At 42.4% G+C, this 24,179-nt stretch overlaps 1 long non-coding RNA gene across 1 annotated transcript in view; it reads left to right on the top strand.

The window, feature by feature from the left end:
- The window catches only part of LOC135577243 (uncharacterized), a 91,840-nt gene that overhangs the window by 50,484 nt on the left and 17,177 nt on the right, over positions 1 to 24,179 (top strand). The window contains exon 2 of the long non-coding RNA XR_010468796.1: positions 23,705 to 23,809. This is a non-coding gene — a long non-coding RNA (uncharacterized LOC135577243). The remainder of the gene's footprint in view (positions 1 to 23,704; positions 23,810 to 24,179) is intronic.

The following is a 24,179-nucleotide window of genomic DNA, read 5'->3' as shown; positions in this document are numbered from 1 at the left end:
AGTGGCAGGGGTGCCTCTGCCTGTCAGGTCAGCCCATCCTGAATGAGCAAAAATGCTTTGCCACCCTGTCCCGAGCGCCTTTCTTGGGATACACAAGGGGGCTGCCTGAGGATGCCAGACAAGAGAGACTTAAACTATGAAAACAAGAGAAACTTTGGGTTCTGATAAGAGGCACTCAGGTACCTCACTTCATCTGTGTCAGAAGGAATTAAGTACCTAAGTAGCTTTCCAAAGCTAGTACATACCCATCAAATGAGGAATTTTGTCATTTCAGGTTATTACTACATTCTTCTGTAGTCAGCAACTAAACCCAGTTTAAAAATAGGAAGCGATTGCAGAGAGGCAAGGGGAACAAGATGAGTTTTCTGCTTGTTTTACACAGAGAATTGGCAGTAGTTGTCTCTGCTGACCGCAGAACTGCATGTCATTCCCACATCCTCACCAGTCCTCTCCAGCCCAGACATCCCCATACCACTGCCTGCACTTAGACCCATACCTTCAGTAAATGGCCAGGTATCAGCTGCAAGTGAGGATTATTTTTCTAAGATGCAATGCCACTTTCAGGAGTTTGACTGGAATCTCAGCAGGAGAGCTCTCTTTTCCTTTCTGTTACCTCTTTGTGAAAGTATTGATTGCTGCATTGTTGATACTGAATTTCTATTAGAGCTATGTCATATTAGTGCTGAAATCTGATTCATTTTCTCCATGCTACAGAGCTCATGGCTCAAAAAGCAAGGAAAAAATCCTTACTTGAATAGATGCTGAATCTCTTGTTTACCCATCCTTGCTTACAGAGTTATTTTAATGGACAGGTCAGATAATTTGCTTCCCAAAACTAAGGCTTGATTTCTAATGTTGATTCCAATACAGTACTGAATCTTCTCCAGATCAAAGATCTTTCTTTTAAAATCAATTTGTCTATTATTACCAAATTTAAAGTACACCACTCAGCTAGACATTTGCACTTCTTCAAAGATCTATAATGTGAACAAAACTTGCCCATTGTTTCCTAAATGGCTTTCTGGATTTTTGCCTGGGATTAAGTGCATTAGATGATGTTGGGCCATCTGTGTTGTGCTTTGCTATTATTTTATTCTGAAAAGTAAATTAACAGAAGAAGGCACTATAGGGTTGCATCTGTCCATTAAAGGCCATGCATTCAGCCAAAAAACAATGTCATTCAACTATTAGCATTACCTTATAAGATCTTCTTTCTCCAAAGAAAATATATAATGAGCATTAATAGTTCATTATTTGTTATGTGACTTGTCAGCCTTTGTATAGGCCTGGAAAATTTATAGTGAAACATTTAAAATGTAAAATATGCTGATTGTTAAAGTCCTGACTTTGCTCTGGCTTGAGAGGACAATTATTTGTCTAATGAGCCTCCATGCTTTTTTAGGAAAAGAAAAGGTCAATCTGTGAACTCATACATAGCCCCACTGTAATAAGCAGACAGTTACATTCCAGGTTATTCAGGTTATTTGTGTTCAAATAAATACTTTCTATCTGACCTTGCTCCAAATAATAAGATTTTTTAAAATTCTGATAGTTATTTTCTTTATGACTAATTAGAAATACCTGCAGGCAATGTTCAGCTGTATAAAACAGACCAAAATCGCAGTTGCAGCTTGTCAGAGGCCTGATGCAGACCTCAAAGCAAACCCCTCTGAGTGTTGGTACTGAACTCACCCACACACACATAAGCATAATGCAATGATGTATAATCCATAATGTATATGGTGAATCTGAGTTGACCACAGCTATGATGGAGTGTGGGACAATTCGCCAATCTCCAGTCCCTTGACATGCTACACAGGCCTTGAGCTGCTCTGGGGACTGTAACTGCAGGAGAAGACACCTTCCTTTCTCTCTTTGACTGCAGCCACATCTGCAAAAACTTTCCATCCAGCTGACAATTTGGGGCACTGAGTTAGACTTGGGTAACTTCTGCAGTGTCTTCCCCTTCTGTCACAGATAGTTTTTCAAACTCCCCAAGGAGTGGGCTTTAGTTTATTCTGTGCACTTCTACTTTATTCTGTGCATTTTCTACTGGATGCTGCCAAGAACAATTTTGCCAATAATGGTTTAGCACTTGCAATGTCTTCAACTATGTTAAAATGAAATAATGAACGGAGGTGTTCTGACACTGCTTCCTAGACTTGAAGAAACACCAAAGAAGAACCAGATGATCCCAAATTCTGCTCCTAAATTGTCCTCTTCAATCTGAGTATTTTTTTTATTGGTATAACCTTCCAAAAAGGTGTTATGTCAGTCTAAAGGTTTGCCACACTGAATGTCCCTCCAGTGCAGACTATGAAAGCTCATTGAGGAACGCAAAGCTATCTTACAGTGCAGGAGGGGACTTACTTCATTTCTGCAAAATAGCACTCAGCTGCCGGTCCTTCCTGGGAATCCTTTTCATGTTTGAGAAACTGGTTGATCTCCAACAGTACTGCCAGCTGTGTTGCTTTGGACTTGACTTGGACTTTTACTGACTGCCATTTAGTTTTGAGTTGTCAGCAGACTATGTCTATGATTAATTCTCCTCATGAAAGGAAACACCATCACATTTTTGCAGATACCATTCCTGTTTCTGTGGGGGTTTTGTGAAAAATGATATCAAGCGATCTCTTCCTGGCTGCATACTTCACATTGCAAGGTGCTCTCTTTCAGACTCAAGGTTTTCCTGTCTCTTGACTTGTTCTGCCCTTGAGACAGAGCAATATGCCATGTGTGACAAGACAGCAACTTCAGGGACTCCCACTCTGCCCAGAAATGACAGTACAGAGGTGGCATCTTATCTGTACTGATAGTTCTTTCTCACATGCATTGATTCCTTCCACGTTCTTTATTTGTACAAAACTATAAACCACTTCCTTCATCACACTTTCCACAAATTCCTCTTTGTGCTCATCCTCACTTTATATTGTTAAGCAAACTTCAGCCGGTGGCAGCATTGCCCAGGGGCCCTCAAAGAGGCTTTGGCACTTGCACAGGATCTGTTATCTCTTGGGTCCCCAGAGACTAAAAAAAAAAAGGTTTTAACATGTTGATACCTTTCACATATTTTAAATTTACATTTATATCAATAAGTCACATCCCTTACCAACAGAAGGATAAGCAGAATTCACAGCGGACTTAAAAGCTCAAGCTTTGTCATCTATAATACACAGAGATCCATTTATATATACAATATATGTATAAATAATATATTTTATAGAATAGAAATACATATAGTTTGTTTCTAATTTATATAAATAAATAATGCATAATCATGAAAATATTACAGGTAAAAAGAGTTCCTTTTCTGTCTCGCAGTGAAGACAGATGGAAGACCTGCTTTGCCTGACATGTTTATGTTCCCTACCTGATTGAGATTGAGCTATGGCAACTGCAAATGGCTTTCTAGCACCCCATATTGCTATACCTAAGAAATGAGCATTTTACAGAGACCAGTAGCAATTACACATCATGATACAGCAGCCTAAGTGGGAGTGATTTTAAGTTATTGATGCTTATGAAGCAAAGCTGTTCCATGCAGAAAAAGCTGAAGAACTGGGCAAGTAGCTTTGAAATTTGCTCCTGAGTGCCATGCATTCTCCTCTGAGATGAAATGAGCCATTTCCTCTGTGGTAACTGCCTGGGACTCCTCCGTAGCAAATAGAGACCTCAAAAAAACAGGTAATTGAACACAGCCAACTTGAAAATGGCTAAAATATGAGGAGATGTGATTCCTAAGTCCAAGCCGTTGTGGTATTTTTTGTGGCCCCTAATGTGGTTTCTATGCGTTTTCCACATTTGTTTGGCTCTAGCTCTATAATTCTCATTTTCCTCCATTCTGCTCTTTCTCATTTTTGTTCTTCCTGACGCTTTCTGTTCCTCTTTCTTCATGGAGTTCCCTTGTTTCTCTTCTCCCAGAAACTGTCACATTGCGTAGCTGCACTCTTTGCCACCAGATGAATATCCGATACCCATCCCTGGCATCACTGAAGCTCCACTACAGCTCGTCTTCTTTGTACATAGCTGCACAGTTTTCCTGCTATCGAAATATCCATAGGCTCTTCAAAGAGAAATTACACGTGATATAAGCTCCAGTTATAATAGGGAAAGTTGAGTAACATGGCCAAGATTTTATGAGTTCTGTGATATTGATGATATTTTTGCTTCGAAAAATGCAAACACTATCAGCAAGCTTCCTCTACCAGAACTCAGAAGAAACTCAAAACCATCCAAATCCTTGGTCATCATACATCTACCTACAAGGTTTGCACGTTAAGGTGTGTAAAACTTGTAGCCTCACACCTCAGGGAGAGGAGCAAGACATGCAACTTTTGACTCAGTCATTTATACAAAGTGTTGATGCACAAACATTTTCATATGAGAAATGGTGCCAGAGCCTCAAGAGGAGTCAGAGTGCAAACTGCAGTATCATGAGCTGGAGTTTTGGTTATCTACTTCAATCTGCCTGATCTGAGGGGTGTTTTCATGCACCCCTCTCCCCCAGACTGCTTGGACATTGCAAGGTTGCTTTGACTTGCATCCTCTTGTGACAAGTCTGGAAGCTGTCTCTGGATTACTGTCACAGTGGTGCATCTTAGTCACAGTATTTGCCCTGCCTCATGGTCACAGGGTAATGTGCATCATCTGGGCACATGCAGAGGCTCTTCCCATTGCCTTCAGCCCTTGAAAAGGGGGCAACACTGCTGGGTGGGTACGGAAAGGGTTACATCCTACTGTCTTCTCTGTCATTACAGTTGTGCAAGACAACACATCACATAACACATCACATCTTCAGTCCAGGAGGTTCCTCCAGTGCATTGATGATAACTTCCTCATGCAGATGGTGGAGGAGCCGACTAGTAGAGGTGCACTGCTGGATCTCATCCTCACTAACAAGGAGGGTCTGGTCGAAGCAGTAAAGGTTGAGGGCTGCCGGGGTTGCAGTGACCACGAGATGGTGGAGTTCAGCATCTTGGGTGGCAGGAACAGAAGAGCAAGTAGAATTGCAACCCTGGACTTTAGCAGGGCTAACTTTGGCCTTTTCAAGCAATTGCTGGGGGAAATCCCATGGGCAAGACTGCTTGAAGGAAAAGGGGCCCAAGATAGCTGGATTGCATTCAGAGATTGCTTCTTCCACGCTCAGGATCAGAGCATCCCCACACGAAGAAAGTCAAGGAAGGGAGCCAGGAGGCCTGCATGGTTGAATAGGGATCTGTTGGGTATGCTCAAGCAGAAGAGGAGAGTTTACAGGTCGTGGAAGCAGGGGCTGGCCACTTGGGAAGAATATAAGGCTGCTGTTAGAGGATGTAGGAAGGCAGCTAGGATAGCCAAGGCCTCCTTAGAATTGCAGCTGGCGAGAGGGGTCAAGGACAGCAAAAAGAACTTTTTCAAATACATAGCAGATAAAACTAATACCAGAGGTAATGTAGTCCCACTGATGAACGGGGTGGGTGCCCTGGTGGCAGAAGATACAGAGAAGGCAGAATTACTGAATGCCTTCTTTGTCTCTGTCTACTCTGCCGGAGGCTGTCCTGGGGAGCCCTGTACCCCTGAGACCCCGGATGAAGCCAGGTCAGTGGAGGAGTTTGCTTTAGTTGATGAGGACTGGGTTAGGGAGCAATTAAATAGTCTGGACATCCATAAATCCATGGGTCCAGATGGGATGCATCCGCGGGTGCTGAGGGAGCTGGCTGAAGTCATTGCTGGACCGCTCTCCATCATCTTTGCCAAGTCTTGGGAAACGGGGGAGGTGCCCGAGGACTGGAGGAAAGCAAATGTCACTCCAGTCTTCAAAAAGGACAAGAAGGAGGACCCGGGTAATTATAGACCGGTCAGCCTCACCTCTGTCCCTGGGAAAGTAATGGAACAGCTTATCCTTGGTGCCATCTCAAGGCATATCAAGGATAAGAGGGTTATTAGGGGCAGTCAGCATGGCTTTACCAAGGGTAAGTCATGCTTGACCAAACTCATAGCCTTTTATGAGAATGTAACAAGGTGGATGGATGATGGCAGAGCGGTGGATGTGGTCTACCTTGACTTCAGTAAAGCCTTTGACACTGTCTCCCACAGCATCCTCACAGCTAAGTTGAGGAGGTGTGGTCTAGACAATAGAGTAGTGAGGTGGGTTGCAAACTGGCTTAAGGAGAGAAGCCAGAGAGTGGTAGTCAATGGTGCGGAGTCTAGTTGGAGGCCAGTATCTAGTGGAGTGCCTCAGGGGTCAGTACTGGGGCCAATATTATTCAATATATTCATTAACAATTTAGACGAGGGAATAGAGTGTACTATCAGCAAGTTTGCTGATGACACTAAGCTAGGAGGTGTGGCTGACACGCCAGAAGGCTGTGCTGCCATCCAGCGGGACCTGGACAGGCTGGAGAGTTGGGCGGGGAATAACCTCATGAAATTTAACAAGGGAAAGTGTAGAGTCCTGCATCTGGGCAGGAACAACCCCAGGTTCCAGTATAGGTTGGGAAATTACATATTAGAGAGCAGTGTAGAGGAAAGGGACCTGGGCGTCCTGGTGGACAACAGGATGACCATGAGCCAGCACTGTGCCCTTGTGGCCAGGAAGGCCAATGGCATCCTGGGGTGTATTAGAAGGGGGGTGGCTAGTAGATCGAGAGAGGTCCTCCTTCCCCTCTACTCCGCCCTGGTGAGACCACATCTGGAATATTGTGTCCAGTTCTGGGCCCCTCAGTTCAAGAAGGACAGGGAACTGCTGGAGAGGGTCCAGCGTAGGGCAACCAAGATGATTAAGGGAGTGGAGCACCTCCCTTATGAAGAAAGGCTGAGGGAGCTGGGTCTCTTTAGTTTGGAGAAGAGGAGACTAAGGGGGGACCTAATTAATGTTTATAAATGTATAAAGGGTGAGTGCCATGAGGATGGAGCCAGGCTCTTCTCGGTGGCCAACAATGATAGGACAAGGGGTAATGGGATCAAGCTGGAACACAAGAGGTTCCGCTTAAATTTGAGAAAAAACTTCTTCTCAGTGAGGGTGACAGAGCACTGGAACAGGCTGCCCAGGGGGGTTGTGGAGTCTCCTTCTCTGGAAACATTCAAAACCCGCCTGGACATGTTCCTGTGCGACCTCACCTAGGCGTTCCTGCTCCAGCAGGGGGATTGGACTAGATGATCTTTTGAGGTCCTTTCCAATCCCAAACATACTGTGATACTGTGATCTTAGAGTACATTTCCATTAGGAAGCAACCAAAGACCTGAGGTGCTGAGGTGCTCAGGAGTGCTACAGAGAGGTTTGTCCCTAGGCACTGACCCTCCACAGTAAGCAGCCCTGAGGAAGGAGCCACAAGTCCCTGGGAAACACAATGAGCACACCAGCTCTTCTGCAGAAATCACAGATGAACACATTCCTCCACGCACATGGGAGTCCCTGACACCAGAGGCATCCCAAAGGGTGTGGGGGCTGATAGCGTAGCTAACTCACATGACTTCATCATTAATCTTGTAATGGTCAACGTTTATTTTAAAGTTCCTGAAGTCATAATTTCATAGACTTAGCAGTAACATCATCCTGGGAGCTGATGCTTAGTTCACTGTCCACGATTTCCCCGAGTCCATTCCAGTGTTATGCCTTTCTTTCCTCGTTTTTTATCTTTCCTCAAGCAATTCTACCTTTTGTCATATTAAAGCATATATTGCCCAGATGGACCCACTTAACCATTGAATCCACCTCTTCTGCACACATGATCAGTTCCTCTCCCTATTTACTGTGGCACCCACATTTGGTGGGCACCTGCAGATTTCACCAGTCACAGCCATATCTGTTCCTTCCAACTATGGCTGAAGGTACTGGATAACATTGGCCCACGTACCGTCCCCAAAGGTTTGCCCACACAGTTGTTCTGTTGGGTGAGGAGTCAACACTTACAACCACTTCTTAACACCTGTTAGTTCACCTGTGTAATACAGACTATGGCCATTTGACCTTCTATGTGAGAAGATACATAGATAAATCTTTTTTAAAAAAAACTTTAAAAAACTTTTTTCTTTTCTTTTCTTTTCTTTTCTTTTCTTTTCTTTTCTTTTCTTTTCTTTTCTTTTCTTTTCTTTTCTTTTCTTTTCTTTTCTTTTCTTTTCTTTTCTTTTCTCTTCTCTTCTCTTCTCTTCTCTTCTCTTCTCTTCTCTTCTCTTCTCTTCTCTTCTCTTCTCTTCTCTTCTCTTCTCTTCTCTTCTCTTCTCTTCTCTTCTCTTCTCTTCTCTTCTCTTCTCTTCTCTTCTCTTCTCTTCTCTTCTCTTCTCTTCTCTTCTCTTCTCTTTTCAACAAGGTGTTGCATAGGAGTCTACAAGTATGTGTTTACAAGCGTGTAGTTCTATGCATGTGGGAATGGTAACACAACAGCATGGCTTTTTCAGCCAGCACTGCCTCACATTTGGCTGGAACAGACAGGATCCAAAGATAACACCATTATTTGCACTCATCACTGAGACAGACCACCTTTATAAGATTACAGTCTCATCATCATAATAACTGTTGTGGGAAAGGCAGATCTAAAAAACTTGTTAGCTTGTTGACTGGCATTAATTACACTGTCCTCCTTTTCTGGTTGTTTTCCACATCTGCTTTCCAATGTCTGGCCTGTGTCTATATATGATTATGTGGGAACTGTAGCTTATATTTAAGACAAAATTAATGTTTAGTCCTTGTAGTTTCAAGGCAAAATCTAAAACCCCAAAAGCTAATTAAAAATCCCAAAGTTTATAACCTGGTATAATCTTATGGCTTTCAAGTTGCTTTTGTGAATTTCTGGAGCCTGCTTCCATGAACTAGCTATAAAGTTTGCCTAAGACGGAATAGTTGGAACAACCAGAGAATGGCTGGTGAAGTGGCCTTTAGCCCAGCAAGACAATTTGGGGAATGTCTCTGGGCTGTTCTCAGCCCTGGCTGAGGTGGCTCCCAGCCTGCCTGGGAGGGTCAAAACTGGGAAAACAGCTCAGCACATAAACTTCAGATAGGAGCACAGGCACAGATTGCAGGACTGTGTGCAGATGTGCAGCATTGCAGGAGAGAGGAGGGACAGTGACAGCTCAGCCCTTCTGCTGCCTTGTCCACATGGCCACAGGCAGCACCCACCAGCAGGAAGGCTCCTTTGAACCCCTCTCAAACCCCTGCTTGCCAGCATCTGCTAGTTAACTGTGCTCACACTGCGTGTAAATCCAGTGATTAGTGAATAAAAAATGACCTTTCTGCTGATGACTGAGGGGAGGGAATATGCAGTAAAATAAGAGAACGGGAAGTCTGTGCTGAAGGGACATTGGCTGCTGCTCTCTCAGTGGTGGCCACATGGTGAGCAGGGTCCACACACCAATAGCAGCTGGGATCATGTCTGTGCACAGGACCTCTTTCAGCTTGCAGACCCCTCTCATGCTATGGAGTACACCTGCATCAAAAGAGAGTTAGGAGGACTGAAAATACCTGGGACTGATCCTCACCGTGTGAACATATTAAGTCCCTAAGTTAAATCATCAGCTCCAGGGAGTGAAATTTGTCACACCTCATATACCATTGCTACACATGAAACCCCTTCAAAAAAAATAAACATCAAGGAGAAGAGGAACATGCTTTCTCTGGGGAGGCTCCCAGCTTATGGGAGTGACGCACAAGGGAAAATTCACAGGAAACTTAGTTGGAACTTGAATCTCCTGATGAATTTAAATGTGTAACAGTTCCTGCTTAAACAAAATTTATAGCCTTCAAGGAGCCACACTGACAACTTAATCTTTGTGTTTTGTCACTACCCAAAACTCTGGAAAAGCCTGGACTTCTTCTGTGATACATGGAGAGGACAGGACTAACATAATCTAAAGACAAATAAAAGATAAAAAGAAAAAAGAAAGACTATGAGTTTTGGAATAGGTTAGTGAGCCATAGTGCAACCAAACATAAATTTGAGTGCATCTGATACCCAGTAGAGTGTCTGCTCCCCAGTAGCTTCGGGAATTCCTGTACCATGGCATGTTCTCCTTGAAAGGGAGTGCAAGTCCTGTAGCAACCCACAAAGAAGGTGGATAAAATAAATAAACGCATCTATATAGTCTATAGATTGAGCATGTCATACAAAAAGGCCAATTTGAGTGCTGTTTTGGAAACCTCAGATATCCCGAAGAGACTGTCTTGCTTTCACGTTTTTCAGGCATTCTTCTTGGGATTCATCAGAAAGCTGTTCAGTGGCAGGAACTGTTCAACATGTCCAGTTTCTGGAGTCAAGCAAAGCAATCAGGGCACAAACTTCAGCCACTGAGAGAATTCAAGAAAACAGTCTTTTCTTCATCTGAATTCCTTTTATAGATTTTTTAAACTAGCTCTGACTGATCACCTCTAGCACAGGTCCAACCCAAAACAAGGATCTGAGAAATACTAATACAAACTAAGACCCCATACAGCTATGAAACTGCAGCTTTATGTGGAAAAGGTCATAGCAAGAAGAGATTCATTTTCCTTTCCAGATGTCACCTCATCTTCCATTCATAATCATCTCTCTTCAGTATAGGACATTTTTACGTTATCTTTCTTTCTTGTTACTCTATTAAAAATCAAGAAGCAAAAAAACCTTGTCTCCAGTTGTTATTCTGTTCTCACATCAACGAGCTCTGAAAAAATCACTCACATTTTTTGAAACTGTAAAGTTAAAAACCAAAATAAAATTAATTGAGGTGAAACCTTTATGAAGTGAATTAATGTATGCGAAATTTCCTGTTGAGATTTACAGTTACAAATGTAACGAGAGCTAGGTCTGGTTGCTCTCAAGAGCAAAATGTTCAAGCTGTCTTACTCATGTACTCAACTTTCCAGCTGGTTTATGTTGCAAAATAATAGCTGAGTACTGTAAATGAAGTAAGGAAAATTGCTTCTGCGGCCACATGCAATACTTTTAGAGAAATGCAAACACAAAGAGAAGAAATATAGGAAGTCTGTACAGGAAATGTTTGCTTAAAATAGAATTTAGCTACTTCTTTGCTTGCAAAATGTGGATATTGCTATATTTCCTATGCTCCCTCAAGCAAGAAGTTGTGTATTTGTAGACAACACTGACCCCAGTAAGCACAAGTTCTATTGGTGGAAGACCAGGGAACAATTGGGGTATGTGTAGGATGTCAAGGCAAACAAAGGACACATCGTTGCTTTATCTGCATGGGAAAAAAAATAAACCAATAGTCATTATGAGACTGCCACATAAAATAGATCTTCACATTCTGTCAGCAGAAGCCAAGTAGACCAGTCCCACACCACTGGCTAGTTTTGCTCCTAACTTGTCATGTATTGCCACTTGATTTGGCTCCTGACCAGCTCATTCAGCACTTTGAAGGTGCTTAAACTCACAAAAATAATCAGGAGCTATTTGCCTAACATTGTTCTTATCCACATTGCTGTGTTCTGATTCCATGAAACTAAGTTTCTTTATTACTGTTTATAATGTTCCTGCTTTTCCAGTATTTGGACAAACCTTTCAAATCAAAAGTCTTATGTGAAAAAAAAAGAAAAAAAATGTCTTTAAAATTTTCTAGTTCTGCTTGTTCAGAGAAGGACTAGCGGTAAGTACAATTGGTCCTTATTCTGCACGGTACTACCAGCTTGTTTTTTGCACTGAAAATAGAGTGTTTCTTGCCTAGAAGAAGTCACTCTTGAACTTCAAGGGCTTTTGTAATGTTCCATCTCCGTAGATCTACTTCCAGCTCTTTCAACTTGTTCTAAATTGGCCCTGCCATGGAAATCCAACCTGGTCAAGTGCATGAGTACATGTGCAGGAATTGACGGGTATTTTAATGCATATCATTAAAACAGACCCTGTAGCTTCAAAGCAAGTAATTTCAAGGCCCTTACCATGCAGGGCGCGTATTAGGGTCCATTGGGAAAGCAGATGTGCAGAGAAAGTGTAGAGGAATAATCTGACCATGGAAATAAGGGTAAGATCCAGGAACAAACCTGCAGGCTCTGAACTCCAATACAGTGCACTCTGCATCAGACCAGGTGCTTCTTTACTTTGAATGGCCCTAAAATGTCCTCAAAGCAGTGATACTTCTTATACCGTCCTGGGAAAACTGGCTTGTTTTTATTAAGTACAAGGTTATTAATAACCAAATGGCAAAGCAGAGCACTCAAGAGGCAGGGTCAGCTGGTAATTGGTCTCTGTGCCAGACACACGTTACCAGAGTGCTAAAGTGCCTGGGCCCCATAGCGTCCCTGTTCCTGTTCGTTGCACCAGAAGGGCCACACTTCATGTCCCACTGCTACAGTGTGTTGCCCTGTGGCGCAGAGATGTCTCGAGCACAGTGTCCAGCTGCCTCTCTGACCACAGGCTTTTCATTCCCTGCTGTGATGCTCACAACATCACCTCAATGCACAAGTGTGAAGTCATTCACCTTCAACACATTATGAAAAGGTGGCATGACCTCTTTCTTGTGTTTGGGCTACTGAGGCCCCCTGAGCCAGGCTGGGGTCGGTAACGTGCAGACATACAGGCAGCTCCCAACACCTTTATCTGCTGCAGCATGTACTATGGTTTCCCGAAAATCAGACCCAGATGTCTCAGAAAACAGATGCCAGAGAAGGAGGAACCCGTGGAGAGTTTCTACCTGTTTTAAGTGATTTTCCAAGCAACTAAAGTGCTGTGGCATGAGCAGAGACAGAATTCGTTTCTCCAGGGCAATATTCAAACCACATTCATCACAAGGCCATCTCATCCCTTCTGCATTTCTATGCAATGCAAGCTTTCAAGAGAAGTGCTGGTGGGTCTTCTGGGATGGTGGTACCTGGTCCTTTTGGCTAAATCTCCCAAAAGGTTTCTTTGCCCAGTGGATGTCTCCAGCTACCAAGACTGCCATCAGAGCTCCTTTGTTTCTTTCACATCCAGCACTGCCTCTCCATGCCCAACTTTTTTTATAGAAAAGTTATCCAAACTCATCTGGCCTTCTAGGTCTGTGCCCCTTCCCAAAAACCTCCTGACAAGAGGGACCTTTATTTCTAGGCTTGACCCCAATGTAGAGTGGCTGTAAATGCAGTCTTTCCAAAATCTTTCTCTTGGCAGCGGTTATAATTAGCGCTACTCAATCACTGTCCATCATCTGCACTGAACAGAGGGGGCTATACCATCACACAGTAGTGCTCAGACACTCTCGTAACACACATGAAGGGGGCTGAACTACAGTTCTGCTACTGTTTCTTAGCATTTGAGCACTTCTATAGCACTTCTTGCTGTAATCATAGAATCACAGAATCATTTTGGTTGGAAGAGACCCTTAAGGTCATCATGTCAGACCATAACCTGACTCTGGCACTAAAACATGTCCCTAAAAGCCTCATCTATATGTCTTTAAAACACCTCTGGGGATGGTGACTCAATGACTTCCCTGGGAGGCCTGTTAATGCATGCTCAGGTTTTAAGAGCTATATATAGGAATTTGACATCTTTTGTCCATCAGAGTGGACACGAATTCTGGCTCAGATGTGATTGCTGACAGAAGCCCTGTAGACATCCATGGGCAGTAGGATTGCTAAAGCTATCTCTGCTTTGAAAATAATCAGCCAGACTGTGTGTACTGCTCACCCATCACCCCCACAGTTAGCCCATCAGAAAGGTTTTGTCTGATGTGACCTTGCCGAACCATGTTGTCCTGCTGCCTTTAAATGCTGCACTCTCTGCTTCGTTCTTACTGTTGCTATCACAGCATCGCTGGGCTTCAGCAGAGATTAGGGTTTCATTGTGCAGGGTGCTGCTCTGCCACGGAGGAGGAGAGATGTCTGCCACTGAGCACTTACATCTAAATCGACTGGACAGACAAAGAGGTCCAGAAAGGGTGCACTGCTGTCTCTCTTCAGCAGCAGAAGAAAGAAATACAAGCACAGACACTGTCATAAAATTACACTGGCGGTCTGTATTGGACACAGATTTATACCCTCAGATTTCCTCACACCATTTTACCATGAGACCATCCTTTTGTTGTTTGCTTTCAGTCTAGAAACAATGATTTGGGGAAGTCTTTTCTGATCCCCAAAATACAGTTGTTACGTGTGATTTAATACTGACTTTTGAAAACAGGCTTGCACTGCTGTCCTGGTAAAGCACCTTTCTTGCATGCTTCAGATTCTTGTGTGCTTGTGCCTGTCACCTTTTATATAAAACATGCACAACTTTCAAATGTGATGTAGAGCTCAGCTGCAGCCTCTGCAGAGATCTCTGCAGAGATCAGTCTGACCCTGAGACAGTGCTCTGATTAGTCTGATTGCCTAGAGGCCTCCATCAACCTACAGGGAATAGGCCCCAGTGGGTTGTTATTTTTAATTTTCCTCTCTAAATAGCAGTTTGAACTCAATAGAACTGGAATAATTGGGATGGAAATAACTATTTGTAAAGAAGCATCATTTTAATTTAGAAAAGCAAAATTTAAAAGAAAAGCTCGAAAATTATATTCAGTGCATTTTTTTTAAAAGATACGAACCCCTACCCCTTTTTCACATAAAAGTTGTCTTCAAAAAGCGATGATATTCCTCACAAACAAGGAACTGCATGTTTTTATCTGTGTGGCTATAGCACAGCTGTAGGCTCTGCTCTGTTTTGTGAACTGAAAACAAAATCTGGTCCATTGCTTTCACAAATCTATTATAAGTGACTTGAAATGTCATAAAAAGAATCAAGTTTCAACACAATAAAAACTTTACTGTCTTTGATAACCAGGATGTAGAGGGATTATCAGATTATGTATGGATTAGCAGATCTTGAGATTTTATCATGAGTCCCATTATACTTCATCATTCTTTTTCTGAAAGTCTCTGATGCCAAGTCTTGTAAACAGATAAAGTTTGAAGTTTTCATTACAAATAAAAAAATATGTTTTTCCCTTATTGTTGTGGAAGGGGGAAAAGGCAGAAAACATTTCCTTAGTTGCTTTTAATGGTATCTAGAAAGTAACTAAAAAACCCTCATAGCTTTGAATTTTGTTTTTAAGAGAGTCTACTGATGTATTGAAAACTGACTCCCGGCTTTAAGCTGACTGTGGTTAGCAACTCTGCAATTTGTTTATGCCACAAATCCACAAAAATAATGGTAAAACAGAAAAACCTGGAGAAAATGTTCATCTTTACCCAGTTGGTGCCCTGAGAAGCTGCAATTTTTGTCGAAGTGTCATGTGCTTATAGGCCTGGCAGTGGCAACATATTTGAACCATTCGACTTGACATTGGGACGGCTTCCCTTTCTCAGCCAGCAAGATATGGTACCTACAGGCTGAGCTCTCATCCAACCTTCCTTCCTCCTCCTCCCCATGTCAGGTACATGGGGAAGCATAAACCATTTGCAGGGTTCACTGTAGGCTAAGAAGGCTGAGGATCACTGCATTGAGGATGGTCATGGTCATTCATTGATCTGATCCATATGTTGTTCTCTGTCCAGGGTCAGGAACCACGGCCTGATTTCCTTCTGCCTGCTGTTTACCCCAGGCAAAAATAAGCTCTGCAATACGCACGTTTCATTTGGCTTCTCCTTAGCTTTTCCCAGAGGAGGCCATAAAAAACATTACCCTGTCCTTTCGTGGAACAATTGTCACTTTTAACTCTTTCACTGGCGATAGCATCTTGCTGATGAATGAGTCATCCTAACTCTGTCAGGTCAAAATCCTCATGGTTCACATTCCTTGTTCGCATTGGTGGAGTTTGGAAAGGTTATGCCCAAGAGTATCGTTCCACTGCCCATACATGAGTGCTGGCTACATAGCAACAAGTTGCAAAACATAATTGCACTGTTTAAGTGTGTTAAGTGATAAGGGCAAGCAAGGATCTGGTCCTGTGTGCTGTTTCTATGCTGTTCTGCTTATCATTTCTGAGATCTGTATCACCAGAAAATATGATACCTCAACTCTGTAATTTTCAAACTTAAAAATTATTTCCTTGGATTGGTGACCAAACCAATTTTTATGACATGTCATTTCAGTAAGGACATTGCTTTATTTCACAGAAGGGTTTCCCATAGATAATAGTTGTTAGTTGGCTGAGTTGGAATCTGACAGGATTAAGGAAATCTAAACTGACAGCTGGTTTTGTGCAAGGAAGCATAATGTGGCTGTTGTTACAAGAGGCAATGTGGGATGTTTGTGCACAAATGCATGACAAGAGGCCTTGCTGTTAGCTGTATATGGCTGTTAAAGCAGCACATCAGGGCTAAATGCCTTGCAGAGAAAACTTCATGTGACGTTTTCATCATGCATGGTTTGTGGTTATAAATACGATTATGTTTTTACTTCACTATACTTGTCAGAAACAGATGTTTGAATTCTGGTCAAAACAAAAAGGAGCTATCTTGTCAATTACCTTAAAGAGGAGCCAGGTCAGCTCACCTCTAAAGAGTGAGGATCCATAGCTAGAGGAACAGATTGCTTTTCCAGACAACAACCCAGTTGGTAGGTATTCGTGACTGATACAGTAGAAGTGGTGTGTCCTATCAGAAACAGCACCTCGGATGCTCATGTTTCCTGCCCAGCTCCTAGGTTTTATTTCTCTGAGTAAACTGCCCAGCAACTGCTAAGCACAGACATTTAAAAACAAATGCAGTTCCAATGGGATCGCACAGCCCAGTGCTCAGAGGCACGGCTGCCACTTCTGCTGAGCTCAACAAGCACTGAGGCAGCTACTGGTGCTGAAGGTGCCTGTCTGGAAACACTAAGCATTTCTAGAGATTTTTTCACTCAGGAGAGATTTTACCATATCAAGTGAGCTCACAGCAGAAAAAATCTTATTATAAAACTGGATTTATTGTAGCTCTATGTACAATCATGGGCTGAGCTTCAGCACATTTTGCACAGGCTTCACACTACCACAACTCTGACATATACACCAAAGCAACATTTCATTTCCATCAATGTCAATGAGGACATAGCTGAGTGTTGGATTTGCAAAGTGCTCAGCACAATGCTAACTATGTTTTAGTGACACTGATAAGATTGAGGCATAAATGTACTCACACGGGACTGTAACTTGTCATTGGCTAAAATAAAAATGGAAAAAGAGTTCAGAAGAGTTTAAAGCAGAGGGATAGGATAAAGGTGTGATGGTGATACACACTGGAACCATAAGAGCTGGTGAATGGCATAAAATATGGTGCTGCTAAGCAGGGCAGGGGCAGAGAAGGCATCAGGCGCTCATTTGCCCTGGAATGCTGCGAATCTTCAGTGCACCTTGCAATACTGTGGCATGTGGAAGATGCAGCTGCCTGACTGGGTAGCAAGTCTGAAGGAAGGTATCCAGAGCACTGGGCACAGATTGAAGCCCAGGTAGTCTTAGGTGTGCAATTTGCAGCTCCCAAGCCCCAGGGCATGCTGTCCTGAAAACAGCGCTGTTGCTGAGCATGGAGCACCAGGTACACCATGCTGGGCTTGTGCAAATGAAGGACAGAGACCTGGTGTCATGAAACCTGAGGCTGACCTTCCCACACAAATGAGATAGAACAAACTGCTGCAGTTCCATGCAGAATGACCCCAACATACCCTCATAAACTATAGTCAGATAAACCCACAGAGACATTGTCCCAGGAGATTTAATCTCAGGACTTCCACATTTGGCCATCCGGAGGAAGCAGTTTTATTCCAGGATGGGAAAACAGGGGAACATGTGTCCAGTCTTGTCTTGCAGTCCCAGCGTTGGAGGCAAATCTACGCCTCCTCAACCATGCCCTGCAACAAGATCCTTTCTGGGGATGCATGAGGCAGCTTGGCTGTAAGGTTTTGGGTTTTTGCTGCTGTTTGAGTTAGAGATACAATACTAATTACTTTCACACTAGCTAGCATAAACTTGGGAGTAAAGAAGATGGGAACAAACAAGAAAGTCCAAAAACTAAGTGGTGGATCTGTTCAATATAAACCTCTCTGTATCATGCAGGTCTCTCAGAGCTGTGTTTTCTTCCTTAGTGGTTTGTGGATCCCTTATTTAGAATACAATATACTTGTTGTACTGAGCTTGCTAGAAAACAAGTTCTAGTCTTTTCCTGTGGAAATATTCTCCTTCCAAACTGCTGCACTTCTATGCAAAAGCAGGCTGTTCACTAGCTCAGCTCATTAACTCAAGTCAGCATTTGACCACAATTAATACAGCTGTTTCACACACACAAAAAGCAGTTTATCTTATTTTTTGTACTAATTTTGATAGTAAAATGTGCACAGATTATTATTACACGGCTATGTTCTCTGTTTTTTGAAGTAAGAGACAAAACAGCAAATATCTGACCTTAACATTTAACTCTGAGTGGAGAAAGGGTGCTAAAAGCTTATTTAAATGATACAACTGTCAAAGAAATGTAACTGGACTTGTTACTTTGAAAACAAAATCTTGCTGATATTTTCACAACTAAGCCTTTGTAAAGCATTTTTGAGCATGGGTCTTTTAAAATTGCAGAGCTGCTTCTTGCTTTCTAATGCAGTCAAGAAACCATCCAGACTTGCCACAAATGTAAACAAGCACCAGGAATTCCTGTAGAAGCTGGAAAGACCCATCATCAAGTTTTGTTTCCTGAATAAACAGGCTGTGTGAGAACCAGGATATAATTTTAAGGATGACAGCAATCTTCTGCTCTATGGGCCTGACTGAACACATTTTAATTAGAAAATGCCAGTTCACTGGAACTGATTAAACCTACATGTTTTCTTGTTTCCTGCTGGTCACGTTCACCTTCAGGAGTTCCCACTCAGACCTTGGCAGGGAACAGAGGTGCAGCCTGGGCTCATGTGGCATCTGAAGGCCCATGCTGTACCACCACGTTGGGTGTCACAGCACCTGGCTGCCCTGCAAGGACTCACAGGGTCCAGCAGCCACAACCGGTTCACCAGCTCCAGAGCTGTGCGGTGATGTTCACTGCCCATCCCTGGCACATACAGACATTTTGAAGCTGCCTGTTTACTCCCTGCATCCCTTGAGATGATGTTACAATAGGCAGACACTTCTGCCTACCCACTAGTTTCCCCAGATTTACCTTTGAATTGTTAGGATAAATTTGCCTTTTCATTACAGATCCTGCTGGATTCAAATATTTTCCCCCACTGCAGTCAGTTATAGTTGAGGATCAAGTTCCTTCTCTATTTTCTCTCCAATACGCGAAAGCTGTGTAAGACTTTCTAGGCTTCTATAGCTGGACCTCAGTCTGAGTGCAAAAAACAGGCATTTAAAGACCTTTACTCTTGGCTACACTTAAAATTTAAAACATGTAAAATGTACAAAAAAAATAAGGCACAATTTCTTTTTAAGACTGTTGATTGCAGCTCAAGTTGGTATATTCTATAGGTACCTAGGAAGAGGGCACACCTATTATAGACTGCAATTTATATTATTTATATCTATTTTATGATCTTTTTATGAATAGATGTAAATGAGTATTCAGTGAAGATGTAATAGGAAAGACAGTTCTAAAAATTATTTCTTTGCCTAAGAAGACCAAAAGATTAGGAACAAATTCCTAACACTGGAAAATGCTATTTGGCTGACTTAAACTTTAAAGCACAAAACTAGTCTAATGTCAAAACAGAAATAGTTTAGCAATAACTTGAAACTTAGCAGGTTTTGGTATTAGAAGGAATATCTTAAAGCATTAGGTGACTTAGGGCAAAGATGGTCCTTCAGTGTTGAAAACAGCTTCCCAGAATATTGTTGTAGTTGATTTCTTTTAAATCAGTATAACACTCAATGACTGAGGAACAATTGTGCCATTCTGTTCTGTACACAGAATAACTAAATGAATTGAGAGATTTTGCAATAAGCAGCCAGACCATGTAAGGAAGGCAACAACAAGGTAGTATACCTAGACAAAAAGAGTATGGTGGGAAGGAAGGGCAATAGCAGTGGATTTTTGAAAAAATTAAGTTTGAAGTAGAGGCCCATTTACCTAAAATTAATGAAGATTCTCCATACTGTCAGCCAAATTTAGCACTATTGGAGGACTAACCTGAAGCTTTCTGATTCCCTCAGATATATTATAGGAAGGAACAGAGTGATTTCCTGAAAGTGTTGTCAGAGGATGTGATATCTCTCTACTAATCTACTGGATAATGCTGAAAAAGTCACTTCATCTTCCTCTTTCCATTGTCCAGCAAGATTTTGGAGGGTCCCCACGGCAAGAGGTTGCCGCTATTTGCATGAGCTCAGCTGAGGTCCACAAGAACCCTGCAATATGAAATACAGCAGTAACCCCTCTTCAGCCCCCAGGAAGGACACAACAGCCCCTGAGCATGCGGTAGCCACAACCACTGCTACTGTGCTTTGACAGATGAAGCATTTTTGGCTCTTAAACCCCATCTCACACCGGGGTGCTGCCCGCTCCCCACACCCACCGGGTGCTCCGAGAGAGGCTGCGCTGGGAGGCCCTGACCTCTTGTGGTCAAGAAAGAGCCCATACCCCTTCTCCAGGGGGGAAAGGGAAGAAAGTGAAAAAGCTGTGTGAACCCTGGTGCAGTTCTGGATAAATTCCGACGACTTGCCTAATGTCTTCCACTTTCCCCAAGGAATATCGTGTTGGGTACTGGAACAGCTGTGTCGCACCTCCATGTGCATCCAGTAGTTCCTGTGATTGCATTTCCATCAATGTGTCATTGCAGAAGTGTGACTTAGTAGGACTCATCCTGCAAGAATTATCCATTTTCTGCTGCAGAAAGTTTTGTCAAACTTTAAATGCTGGGCTGAAACTTTCCATGCTATGGACCTTACCTTGCCCTGGACAATTTTTACTCCTAAAAGTCTCCTCTGAGGAAAACTAATATTTTTAGTATATTAAAACATAATTGTGCTGTGACTGTATGTTCTCTGGAAACTCCAGAAAGGTAGGAAGAGTGTCACTTGAAATTTTGCTGAGGTAAGGCAACAGTGCTCTGCATGAAGCCTGTGACTTTCTGTCAAAGCTATAGAACTTTCAAATTGACAAGTTTGTCCATGTTTGGTAGATCCTCACGTGTCTCAGCACATTTTGTACTGAAGATTTTGCCCACTACCCTGCATGGTCTAGCCTGAAGCCCTACAGGCTTTTCCTTCTCATCTTAACCCCAGATCCCTGGATAATATCACATCTATCTAAGTCCCACCTTGAGAGCTAGGTGACAAAATTAAGGGTGGGATATAGAAATTGTCTCGATGAGTGAAGGAAGTTGAAGACAGGTGAAGAATTATAACATGGAAGGGTCTCATTGGGAAGGAACAGCGTGTGCTCATGTTCCTTTCCCTTCAGGGTCAGAGCCAGAGTAGGGACTTCCCACACTCCCATGGCTTGTGGTCAGCAAATGTCTCTGTCAGCCCCAGGCAAGGCACTGCTGGTCCATGCCCCTTCTCTAGACCCTCATTTACACCAAGCAGCTGAGGATGAAAAATTGTCCCTGGAGATCTGGGCTGGCCTGGTTTCAGTGAAAATGCTGTGTACACCAAAAGGCCAGGGCCATGAGACTTACACTACCTACCCTGGTAGTATGTGACAGTAACGCCATACCAAGTAATAGCATTTCTACATATATTTTTTTTCAATTTGGTTGTCCAGAACTCTGCGAAATTTTACATACAGAGGTGCACGTGAAGAACAGGTTAAATATGCAAAACCTGAGATGCCCAACCAGCCTATGAGACCTCGACTCCTTTTGTCCCAAAATCGCACCTTGGCACAGGATAGAGTCCTCAAATACTGACCATATACAGTTTTCCCACAGGACATCAGGAGTCCAGTCAGGCTCAGCTCTAGAGTAACGCTGGAGAAACTGAGATTTCCTTGTCTCTGCCATAAAGTTGTATCACTTTAGCTTAACATCTTCCAGATGGTCTGATTTTCAGTGCCTGGCCTGAGTATTCACAGCTGTATTCACATTGCTGCAGCTCTGAGCACTGTGTAAAGCTGAACACAGGGATAAAGCACATCCCTAGTGCCTTGAAACTAGGGCTTCACAGCAGTGGTCAATCTTCATTCCTGCTTGTAAGGGCTACACCCGCAACTCCCTTCCTCTTTTGATACTTGGAAAATATATTTAATTTCTGCAAGTCAAGAAGGGTTATGGAGATGTAAAACGACAATGTTTTTGTACTTCATATAAGAATGGAGATCCAGCAAAGTTATTAGCTTGGTTTTTATTTCTGCTGCAATATATTACATATTTGAGATTAATTAAAAATAATCTGTGATAAGATTTCAGTTGAGATAAATAGAGGAAAGCACAATTTGTCCTGACCTCCTTTAGCATAAAAGAATCCACACCTATCTGAGCAACCCTTTTACGTGGTAGATGGAGCGAATAGCCCAAAATATGCGTGAAATGTATGTACTAAGTTCATAGCTTAGAAAAGTGTAGTGTAATGAGAACTGCCCATACATAGAGATCAAAGTTAACATATTGGACAAAAGCACAAAGGAAATTATCCCGATCCTGTGTTCTGCCAAGCCACTAGATTAAAGTATGTTATTGTGCCAGGAGTGTTTGATTTGAAAGACTCTGTTATTAAGAAGTTAATGCTCAACCATAGTAGATACTGGTACAATGAATCATGCTTCTTTCCTACAAAGCTTCTGCAAGTTACTTGCATTCCTAAATTATCCTTCAGGGACATAAACAAAGCCAATGAACCAAAACCAGACCACAATCAAGCTCACAAGAAAAAATTATTTATAGATTAAAATAAGCACCTTTCTGTACAGTAGTTGTGTGCAATATGCATGCATCCATATGCATCGCAGTGTGCAATGCATGCTTGAGCAGTACATCAAGAAAGATATACACTAAAACACTGAAAGGGTTGACTGATGGTACACTCCCACACTGACAATTTGGCTGAATTTTCTTTCTGGAAAAGCTCCTAGACCTAGAAAGCTGTATATGTTTTAATTGTGTAAAAGACATAAGCCAACATCTTGAGGAATTTGTGCTTGCCTTGTGTTAATTATAGAACAGAAGAGCTAATCATTCTGTGGGGCCTATACAAACTATATATCCAAGATCATCTCTACTTGTTGAAGCCCAGTTACCAAGTTTGCGTATAGAATTATGCATACCATTCACCAAACACCTGCACTTCTCAGAAATTTAATTAGCAAATGTCCATGCAGTCATAATCCATTCAATATTGTCATGACTGAGTTTGACATGTCCTGCATGAATGTCTGCCTTTCATGTTGAAAATGTAGCTGATAGTGTCCTTCGAATATGGTGTGCAATTTCTAAATAAGGAAGCAAAATTAAGACCTTGACATTATTTAGATTATAAGAGGGTTGAACACAGGGAGAAATCTTTATGATATTTTACTGCATATGGATAACTCTTATAGTCAGTTGACGGCTATGTGTGACATGATTCCCAGCAGTGAAATACCCCTGAGAGAAGGTTACAATTAATCATCAACTTTTGTGTTACCACCCAGCAAGATTTTTATTTTTTCATGCTGAGGGACTTAAGAGAGAGAAAACAGAGCTTGAAAAGACTATGTCCAGACATACTTGCTTAATTTGGCTTTGAATTTGCTCATGCTTCAAAAATTATTCTGAACATCTGGCTTCTTTGTTAATCAGAGAGAGCATGTTTTATTCCCTTGACTTTTTGGTAAGAAAAATGACTGTATTATAGTCCGCCATTTGATGAGAATCCGCTGTAACAGTAACAGTTTGCAGGAACCGAACATGACATCATGCTGCTCATGATACGCCTGTGTGTGTGCGTGTGTGTGGTGCTCACAATAGCAATTATTTTCCCAAAGGATTTGAAGCCACACACAGAAACCCATCACCATGGGCAGCCAGGAGTGCAGCACCTGCACCTGCATCATCACCATGGTCAACTCAACCCATCCAGGAACTTGCAGGTAGGAAAAGTGATTTACCCAGATGAGAAACAGTTCTTCTCTTTAGTGATGTTTAAATGATCATAAAGATCAGAGGTGATCAAAACTTTGCTTCCTGACATGTCAGTCTCTGCTCCAGTCCTATCCAAACAATCACCCTCAGGTTTGGCTCCCTTGATTTCCTGCCCATGGTATATATAGCCATTTTTTATGGTGGAGGGACAACTTAGAAGCCCCATGGAGACTTTAAGCCAGTTCAACTGACCAGCAAACAGGCAGAGAGATCAGAAGCTTCTCCATGCTCCCTTTGTACTCATCAGTGATGTCTCCATCACCACCTCTTTGATCATGGCCACACTTAGGAAGAAGTAGAGCAGAATGTAGCTGTCTC

This window comes from Columba livia, chromosome Z (assembly GCF_036013475.1).
Source record: "Columba livia isolate bColLiv1 breed racing homer chromosome Z, bColLiv1.pat.W.v2, whole genome shotgun sequence".
NCBI lineage: Eukaryota > Metazoa > Chordata > Aves > Columbiformes > Columbidae > Columba > Columba livia.
The sequence above is the reverse complement of the archived record's forward strand: the minus strand, read 5'-3'. Positions and strand labels throughout refer to the sequence as shown.